This window comes from Taeniopygia guttata, chromosome 13 (genome assembly GCF_048771995.1).
Source record: "Taeniopygia guttata chromosome 13, bTaeGut7.mat, whole genome shotgun sequence".
Lineage (NCBI taxonomy): Eukaryota > Metazoa > Chordata > Aves > Passeriformes > Estrildidae > Taeniopygia > Taeniopygia guttata.
The window spans coordinates 14641088-14651295 of NC_133038.1; the positions used below are offsets into that span (position 1 = coordinate 14641088).

The following is a 10208-nucleotide window of genomic DNA, read 5'->3' on the forward strand; positions in this document are numbered from 1 at the left end:
TCATAAGAGTTTTCACCCATTTAGAGTTTACAAGAGAAATTATCAACTGTCAGACCTATTCCTGGAACTGTCTTCCAAATTCTCATTTTTGTCTTTTTGAGGAGTTTTGGATTACTTTTTCTCATACAGTCTCATTGCACATTTAAAATGTAAAATGGTATATATGTAAAATTTATCTGAACAGGACAGACTCTGAAAAGAAGAATAATTTTGGCATTATTTTTTATTGATTTTCTTAGCTAATCATCAAGTTTAGTGAAGCAACAGGGAAAACGGCCTGATTCCCAATTTTGAAAACATAGAATCATAGAATTGTTAAAGAAGGAAAAATGTCTAAGACCATCAAGTCCAACCATTTCCCCAGCACTGCCAAGGCCACCACTAAACTGTGTCCCCAAGTGTCACATCTATGTCTGTTAAATCCCCCCAGGGACAGTGACAGGTCTTAGTCTTTGAGACTAAGTAGCTGCCACAAAATGATCACAGCTAAAAACTGATTAACTTCTCACATAGCTATTTCAGAGCAGTCTTGCTCCGAGTTGGAAAACTGTTAAATTGCAGTTGAAATAACTGATTTAACACATTCTCCCTACTGCTTCCCCCTACTACAGCCTTCCCCCGATCACAGCATCCCTGGTGGGAAGCTGACACAGTGTGCTTTCAAGGCAATGGCATCAATTCTCTGACATCTTTTAGCTACTTTCTTTCTCACATTTGGGCTGAATCACCGGCCTTTTAGGGCAAGCATGCTCTGCTTCCTTTGCCCAACACGCTTTGATTATGGAACGAGGGCATCTAGTGGCTTCCCTCTTGCTGCTCTCCAGTTCCATCTTGCAGAGACTGTAATACTTAGAGTGTGTTAGGTGGAATTTGTGACACAGTTGTACTTATAGAGTATAAACAGTGTTGCAAGAGTGAATTCTTTATTTATGAAATAAATAATTTACAAAAAAGGCCTTCGTTACAGGGAAATGCCCATTCAAATAGCCGAGACAGGAATTGCTTCAGGATGTTTTGTTGTGCCTCGTCATGAGTAAATCAAAAATTAGTCCCCTGATAAAGCAACAGAAGTAATCAAACCTGTAATTTCAAAATGATAATACCATTTCCCTGAGCAGAATTAAATTCTTTTGTTCAGTTCTCATTTCTGTACTTCTAATGTCTATATATAAGGCATTTCATGTAGTAATGTATGCATGCTGACAAATGAAAAATAGTGTGGATAATTACAATAGAAGCAGCTAATAGAAGCTGTAATATCTACATCGTGTCTGTAACCATTACAGCTGATGGTATTAAATTCATTTAAATGAAGAAGGGCTAACTTGTAGTGTAGCAAATTATAAACTTGACTTACTGCCATTAGCACACTCCCTTATTTCTCTCTGCAATATTTCAGGCACTGTGTTACTGCTATAAAAATCTATGAAGATAAAGGAGCAATGGTAAAATATCTGTAAAAACAGAGCTGTTAAGCAATGACATCCCAGTCAGAAGGGATTCACTGGTTTCTTAGGATCTGGAGACAATTTCACAATTCCTTGCTTTATAAACTTACTTTCCCTGGGTGGATGAACAAAATGTTTTTAAATGGAATCTAGTAAAGAAAAGTTGTAGAGAAGCAGATGTGAGTGTCCCTGAGAACTAGAAGCAAACACTTCTTTGGCTCTAAACAGCTGCTTGTGAGCAAGTAAAGGTTCACAATTGCTGTCAAGCCCTATGTCATTTCAATGGTTTATGATGAGCTGGGAAAATATTTGATAGCATCAGAAATCACTTCTCTTATCAAATCCAGAAAGCATGAGGAATTTCTAGAATCTTCTTGAAAATCTTCCACTCAACTTATGAATGTATTTGAAGTTCAATTTAAAAAACCCTGGCAGATCAGTCATACCTCCAAATTCCAGTGGCTCAGAGCTTGTATGCCAAGCTTTAACCAGGAGCTCTCCAGAGACTTTCCTTCATATCTGGACTATGAAGAAAGCAAAAATATTTGTGAATCTCCCCAGGTTCCACTAAAAATAGCATTCATGATTAATTGTTCCAGTTATTCCACCAGGACCTAATTGATATTTACTGTTCATCTTTTAAGAAACTCTTCACCTATTTACCTGAGTTTACTAAAAAATTAAGCAGCACAAGTCTTACATATGAATGAGCTCAGGAAATATACCTTTATTTTCGTATAAAAGATATTTATGCCAACTAAGCAGCTTCAGCATAAAATTCCATCTGTATTAGCATTAGTTGTGCACTTGTCTTCAGTTATTGAATATTCCAATCCTTAACAGGACATATAATTACCTTAAATATTACATTTCAGAATCACTTTTAAGCTATAGTTCAGACACTATTAAACATATTTTATATACATACTACTACACATAAAAAAACTTTCCAGATCACCAAGTGAACACTTTCTAGACTATCTACAAAGCATAAGCTTATGCTCTTTATTGTTTAAAAATAATTACATTTCTTCTGTGAAAGGCTGCAGTAGTTTTCATTCTGTAGGTGCAACTTTTTGGTTTTAATATTTTCTTAATGGGGTATTATGAAAACAGTCTCAGAAATTTGTATTATGTGTTATATCATGTAACATTGTGTGCTACATAATTTCTTGAAGTTTCCTGGCTGAAAACGCAAGCAAACAGGTTTCACCTATTATAGTATAACATTATACTTCATATGTACTATAACATTATACTTCACCCATTAGCTATAACAGGTTTCACCTATTATACTATGGCACAAATATACTATGCCACTATATTTGTGGCATATAATATATGCCACAAACATATATTTTAACTCAGGATTTACTCTTCCCATTTCATGAGCAGGTTTTAAGACAAGGCCATTTGCTTAGCACTCTTTTCTACCTACCACTCTTAGCCTCAAATACTTGGACTGTAACTTTTAAAGACAAAGTCTGGTTTTTGCTTTACTGTCTTTGTACCATGAGCTGGTCAGGCTGCCTTCAGCATTTAGCAGTTTTCATCACTTAAAATTTGACATGTGCTGCAGAGCTTATGAAATACAGTATTTTGTGAGAAATACAGTATTTTGTCATTTGTCAAGGTTGCATTGTATTGTGTGTGTGTGTTGGTTTCGTTGCTATTTGACTTTCCTTGCAATCTGGATAAAAAATTTTTATACTTAGGTGATGGTAAAAAATCAGTTTCTCTTTTGTCAAAGCTTTTCATGTGAAAGTTTAATAACATGCATTGAAACTTTAAACACTTGTCTTAGACCCACTAGGGAATCTTTTATGAAAGCTAAATCCTTCAGAGTAACAGCAAATGGTAATATTTTCAGTAAAACTTCATAAGGCTCTTGGGGATATGGTTTAAGGATGATTATGGTGGTAGATGGCAGGATTAGATGAACCTAAAGGTCTCTTTCAACCTTGGTAACACTGTGATTTCCTTATGTCTCATCTGTTACTGCAGTGGCATAAATATGACTTCCTTAAAAGACAGTCTCTCTAAATGTTTATAAGGCTGCTCACTAAAATATTATTTTGAAGTCAATACATTTTTTTCTACTTCCCACTAGAACACTTTCTTTAAAACATCTTTGTAACCATAAGATATAATACAAGATTGTGGTTTCTCTCTCTCTACTTCATCTCTTACTACACAAGAAAATAATTTTGTATATCCTTTGTTTTCAAACTCTCCTGTCCAGTGGTTATGTATTTAACTGCTTTATTTTGTCTGAAGTCCTGCTTAGGGTAATTTTACTGCAGAGGTGAGGAAGGCAGTGCTGGAGAGTGATCTACCTGTTATAGCTGCATCATTCTCATCATAACCCTAATTCTCTATCCTGAAATATATTTCTAGTCTTCCTGATCTTTTCCCCTCCTTAGAGAACTGGTTTGGTAGTAATTCTGTCTTTATCAGGGATTCATAAAAGTGTCTGAACAGTTTCACAAGTGAATATGTTCTTCAAAAGCCTCTGGGGACAGAAGGGTTTTGTGTGTAAAGTACCACCCATGGCCAGAGGAGCCTGTGATTGAGGAGCTTCAGCTCTGGGTATCTTTGCACATAAACCTGTGGGTTCACTTCAGGCAAAGAGCAAACTGCAGCTCATAAACTGAAATGCTGATGTGAAATTGCCAGCAACACCGATGAGAATGCTCCTCACAGAGGTATAACTTAATAATTTAAACCTGTAATTTCAGTGTTTCAGTTTGAAATATTGCCTTATAAAGAAAATCCAGAAAGTGTTTCTGTTCCAAGTAAATTCAGGTGTAGAAATCAAATATCTCTTACTCTCTTTTTTTTTTTTTAATGCTGCATACAGTCAATTTCCTGCACTGTTGGTCACCTTGTTGGTTAATACCTCACATTGTTGGAGATATTTTTAGAAAGGCCCTGTCTTTAAGAACCACTCTATCTGGTTTGTCCAATTAGTTCTGGCAACTCAGTTTATTGTACATATTTTGAATCTAATTTTTCTGGTTATTACAACAACCTATTTTTCCTTGCACTGTTAGTTTACAGAAAAATGAGAAGTGTAATGGGAATTATTATTTATATGATGTTGAAAAAACATCCAAATGTAGAAAGTAAAGTGACAGAAAGAGGGTTTATCAGTTGAAGCATTCTGCTTTACAGGTTAGTGAAGGAAATAACTGCTCCTTCTACTGACACAAATATTTTCAGGACCTTGCTAGGATACCATTTTGCTTCTTTGTATCTATATTTATATAAACTTTTGTAGGTTCTTTTATATTTAGAGGACATATAAAATCACCTTGTATGTTCTTTTGTACACAGCTCTATTTTGTATTCTACCAGTAAAATCAGCAGCTTTAGCTGGACTTTTTCCTTAGAGGCCACAGAAAGGGCACAGTTAACTTGTTTGCACTGGGGTGCTGGCAAGAGGTTGTAAATTGAAAGGCTGTAGTACAGGAATTAGTGTATGTGTGAAGGGTTTCCTGCTCTGCATTTCTCATCTCCAGAAAGCCCCACAATGTAAGCAGCATATCATGTTTTCTCTTTGAATCACAGTTTAATTGTGCCATACCAGAAAATGCTGTTCTGAGTTCCAATTCAGTCATAAACCAATACATTTAGAATGCTTTGTTTTAAAGAAGAAATATCATGAAAGCACATCCCAAGCACACCCCGTCCATCTGTTCTCTACTGCACATCCAAGTAACTCCACTCTCCTCAGAGGTGCTGGTTATTCCTTCTCCACTGGTGCCAAACAACGAGTTCAAAATACAGATGAATGCTGAGCAGCAGGAAAAGTGGTTCCAGTAAATTAAAGAAAAGTGCTGACAGCCATTTCCCTGCTTGGTGTCCCTGGCTTTATGTACTACAGCACAGACCGGGGAAGAAATGAGCAGTTCCCAAGCCCAGTCATTAGTTAGCAGGCTGTGTTGATTCCAACTCAAGTCAAGTGTGTGCTTCTGAGGGCAGTGGTCATTGTTAAATTAACACTGAGCATGGTCTAAATGGATAAATCTGTCTAGCAAAGTGCCTCTCTTGGCTTCCTTAAATTCAGGTTCACTATTAAGGCTTGCTCAAATAGTATAACTTACTTTACTCCATGTGAACGTGAATTGATGACCAAAAGGAACTCACTGTTTATTAATCAGTTGGTGCACTTGCAATAAGCTCTCCACAGGCAGGGCCTCAAAGGCCAGCAGGAAATTCATTCCTCATCCACCGCCCCCTGCTGACACCTCAGTCCTCTTGTCTCCATTTCTTCTTCAGCTTTTGCAACATTCACAATTGCTTTTTACCATCTTCTCCTAAAATTGTGCCTCCCCCAGGACTCTTGCAACCCACTGACCTCTGATGTGCTGGGAGAGGGACACACCACAGGGCTTTCCTTGCTGAGAGGCTGCCCCTGGGGGTCTGCACATCCTCCTGCTGCAGGAGGGAGCAGCTCATCCTGGCTGTGCCAGCAGTATGTGCCCCTGCTGCCTGCAAGTGCTCCAGGCCAGCTTGGACAGGGCTTGGAGCAACCTGGGCTAGTGGAAGGTGTCCCTGTCCATGGCAGGCAAGGCAGAGCCAGAACACCTCTATGGTGCATTCCAACATAAACCATCTTCAGCTCATTTTGGAGTTTTGGGGGACTGGCTCCTGTGCAGGGGCTTCACCCTGTGCAGGGCAGTGACCCACAGGAGCCCAAAGGAGTTGTACCGTCCCTGAGGTCTTTTTGGGGGGCACTTACTGCCCCAGGGCTGAGCACCCTCTGCCTCGTGTCATTGCACCCCTTCTGAAAACACACCCCAGGGTGAAATAACCCTCCTCCCCTTTTTTCTCCCCCTTTTTTAGGGTTGGAACATCTTACCAGTGACTGTCACACACTTCAGCTTGCCCAAAGGTGTCCGATGTGTAAGGAGAGACAAGCAGGAAGAATGGGGGAAGAACAAGCCCAGGGATCAGGTATTCAATCTCTGCTCTGTTACTGGCCAGCAGACAGTGCCTAAAGAGTGTTTTAGAGTCTCTTAAAAAGCCTCAGAGCATAGTGTAGCCCAGGGAAGATGCACCACCATAGACAGTCAACACTTTTTTGTGTGTGTGTTTTAGATTTTCTGTCTATAAATTGGTGTTAGAAACCAATTGCAATGCCTTTTTAGCTCTCTCAGAAAATTTTAGTTTAAAAAGTACAGGAATATGTTAGAGGAATTCTTCATCACCATTACTCAAACACTTACACACTGTTGGTAATTCCACCTTGAACTCCTGAAAAAATTCTGAAATGTTGCCCCTAAAAGAAAGTAAAAGAAATAAAACCCAAGCTTTTGATTCTTCCTCAGATTAATTAAAACCATTTGAGCTCTTAGACTCTACTTTAAAATAACACTAATGTAACTAATGTCTAGTTGTTATATTTTAAAATTTTATTATATATTTTATGTGAGATATTTACATTTTTATGTTTTATACTTAATAATCCTTAATAATTTGGGAGTTGTCTTTTCAGAAGCCTCAGCCATGACTGATGAACTCAACATAAAGCCACTGACTGAAAGGAAAAGAGACTCAGACAAAGAATCTACGTTAAATGTATGCTAATTATTTTGGTCATGCTTCTTAATGTGCTGAGATTTTCTACATAAGGAAGACTATTTATGAATCACACAGAGTTTTTCCAGATTTTAGAATTTCTGAATGATAAGTAGGGAGCTTATAACTAGGCCAGAAACTGTGCTATGTGCACTTCTCTTTGAAATGTTTCATAAGGAAAAAAATTCCTTAAGAGAAGCATAGTACACATTTGAAATTTCAAATTATACTTCATTTCAAATGGTTAATAGTCTTATGTCTAGATTTTGATTGGTTTTTAATTAAAATTTAAAGTCAAGGAATATAGTTTCTAAAGTAGACAAGCAGATATTGATAATAAACGAATTACAAATCTTTCTGAGCATGTTTTGGCAGATTCATTAACACTCAGTGTTAATAGTGACCAGGTTTTGGCCACGTTAATGTCACTGTAGCTCCATCTTGTGGCTGAATGATTATTCTCGATTAATTTTTGATTCTGTAGGAAAAGCTTGGTCGAAAACAAGCATGAAAAATGATGCTGAGAGGAATTCATAAACATGATTAATTTCACTGTGGTTGTTTCTATAAGAAAAATGTGTCAGGAAAAAAACTCCAGCCCTGAGTGTTTGGTGCTCACCTTCCATAGTTGTAATTTGCCATGTCTAAGTGGATAAATTATAATTTAGTTAAATATTATTTAAGAAAATGAAAGCAAAAATGTCATTAGTGTTATGATTATCTATATCAATGAGTTTATGAGTCATATATACCCTGCCAGTCATGTTTTGTTCCTATTTCATACAGGTGATCAAAAATTCTGATGGACAGTTTAACCTTGAGGCTGCAATTAAAAATGTTGACACAATGTCCAATGAGTTGAAGAAAATAAATGGTAATTCTGACTTCACCATCCAGTTAAACAAAAAACTGTGTAAGACCTTCTTCTAAGAGTCTGCAGTTGGAATGGCCTGGTTTTCTGTGTTAGACAACTGGGTTTTAATGTAATGAAGCAATAGCTTTGCTCTTGTGTTTTGAAAAATTAATGGAACAGTAGCTAGAGAGCAATAGAATCATTAGTTAACCATGGGAAACGTCTGCTAGGTGATCAGTCATTCCTTTCTAGGAACACTGAGAGCTTCTAATGCAAATATTGCTAACATGCTAACACCAACGGAATTTAACTATCTTGAAGCAAGTGAAACAAGGCAATCCTTCAACTTCTTGAGTGAGTTGATAGATGAACACTAAAACAATGCTGTCTGTAGATATCATTCACTGTCATTCAATAAATGCCATGCTGATACACTGCCCTTCGTCTTTCAGTGGAAAGCCAGCTGCTGCTTTGTGACCTGATTTTGAATTTCAACCATCCTATGAAGGCCAAAGATTTAAGAGGAGCTGAAGAAAAGACTTGGAGTTCGACTGATTAAGTTACATCCATTTTCATGTATTGTCTTCTATTATACTGCTGAAATTGCTTTTTCTTCTTCTTCTTCTTCTTTTTCCTTCTTCTTCTTCTTTCTTCTTAATCTTCTTTCTTTTAATTAACTTTGAACTGTACAATAATAGCATGGTTTCTTGCAGGTAGACTTTGTTTTAAGCTAAACATGTGGAATGGAAAAAAAAGTAAGTTATTGGTTCTGAGAGTGGTTTTTTCAACCCACATTTCCCAAATTAAGCCCACTAGGGCTGGAAAGACTGATGTAATTAATTAAAAAGATCAGGAAATTGGGCATGAAGTTTCTCACGTGGTTTTCTCCTTTTAAACAAAAACCTGTTGGAGCAGTAACAGAAGATTTGAAATTTACTTCAAGTCACTGTCTGTTGTCTCAGTTGTGCCTGGGGAAACAGGATAAGAAACTGCCAGTGAAGGAGGAACTGCAATTTGTGTTTTGAGCTGCCTTCCTCATCTTAAAAATGTTGCTGAGGAAAGGGTCAAAGAGCAGATTACTTCTGGAAAACCAAAAATGCTTTCTATTCTAGTTTCTGTAATAACTCTGTAATGCAACTAGCTACAAGAATAAGGAGGAATTTGTGGTTTCAGTGCTCTGTCCCAAAATCTTCTTGGCCCAACATTTGTACTGCCACTCTTTTCCTGTAGTTCATTACAATTGATATTCAATCATATTTGTAGACATGTTTGAATGTTGAGATGTAGCTTTATTCCTACACCAAATGTATTTCTCTGAATAATCAAATAGAGATTTATTCTACTTTAAAAATATGCAATGTTAGAATTTGTTATGCTGGTTTATATTTTATTTCTCTTTCACTGGTGAGATGCTTTAAAATTAATAAAACACAATTCCACAGGAGGTGTTTCTGGGTTGTCAGATTTTTCAAGGCAGGGTAATGGAATAGAATTAGAGTTCAGAAGTCAGTGGTGATATGGGGGATGATGTTCTTAATTTTTACAGTTTTTGAAAAGGACAGAATAGAACTGACTTTTCTTTCACCGGGTAAGTAGTCAGTTTTTTTAAATATTGGGCTAGAAGAAGCTTATGTCAGCTGAAGGATTTTTTAAACTTTATTTTTCTCCTTTATTTTTGGACTCCTAATTGCATGAAAATGAACTTTGCTAACTTTGAATTCCAGCTCTTACCTAAACATCTTAGAAAGGAACACTTACAAAACATATCTCTATAAGTAAAACTGTTTATGAAATCTGATTATATTATTTGGGAAGCTTTACAGATTGTATGGAAGGTATTTTCTACCTTGAATTTTGATTCTAGTGGACACCATGGCTTTAAAGGAGCAAAAGTGTGACAGAAGTCATAATTATCAGACCAAGGTCTTGTCAGAACACAAAGGCAATTGAAAGCCAAGGCAAATGAGTGGATAAATCCCACTTAACAAAGGGGAAAACTCTTGATACAGGATTCTTCAGTGTTCCTCAGGTACAACTTATATTTTTGAACTGTGAGTGTCCCTTTCTGTCTTTAAGAAATGCAGTAAAACAGAAAGCAGTTGTGCAAGAGGAACTAAGTTTGGCCTGACTGTGTGTGCTTTCTAAGAGATTTGGGGGTGTTCTGCCACGTAAGGGTCACATGATGATAATTTTGTTGATGTGCTCCCTGTAAAAATGCAGTTGCTTGATTCAGTCAGAAAGACACAGCTGAAGAGAGATCTGTGTGGAGAAAATCTTCTCTCTGCATGAGGTCAGGGAATTGTAGGAAATACAAAATTCCAGCT

General features: G+C 37.0%; 1 long non-coding RNA gene across 1 annotated transcript in view; it reads left to right on the forward strand.

Annotated features, from left to right (window-relative positions):
• Positions 1–9326, forward strand: part of LOC115497099 (uncharacterized) — a 64392-nt gene extending 55066 nt beyond the window's left edge. The window contains exons 5-8 of the long non-coding RNA XR_012058116.1: positions 6297–6407; positions 6949–7031; positions 7818–7905; positions 8337–9326. This is a non-coding gene — a long non-coding RNA (uncharacterized lncRNA). The remainder of the gene's footprint in view (positions 1–6296; positions 6408–6948; positions 7032–7817; positions 7906–8336) is intronic.
• Positions 9327–10208: the final 882 nt, after the last annotated feature.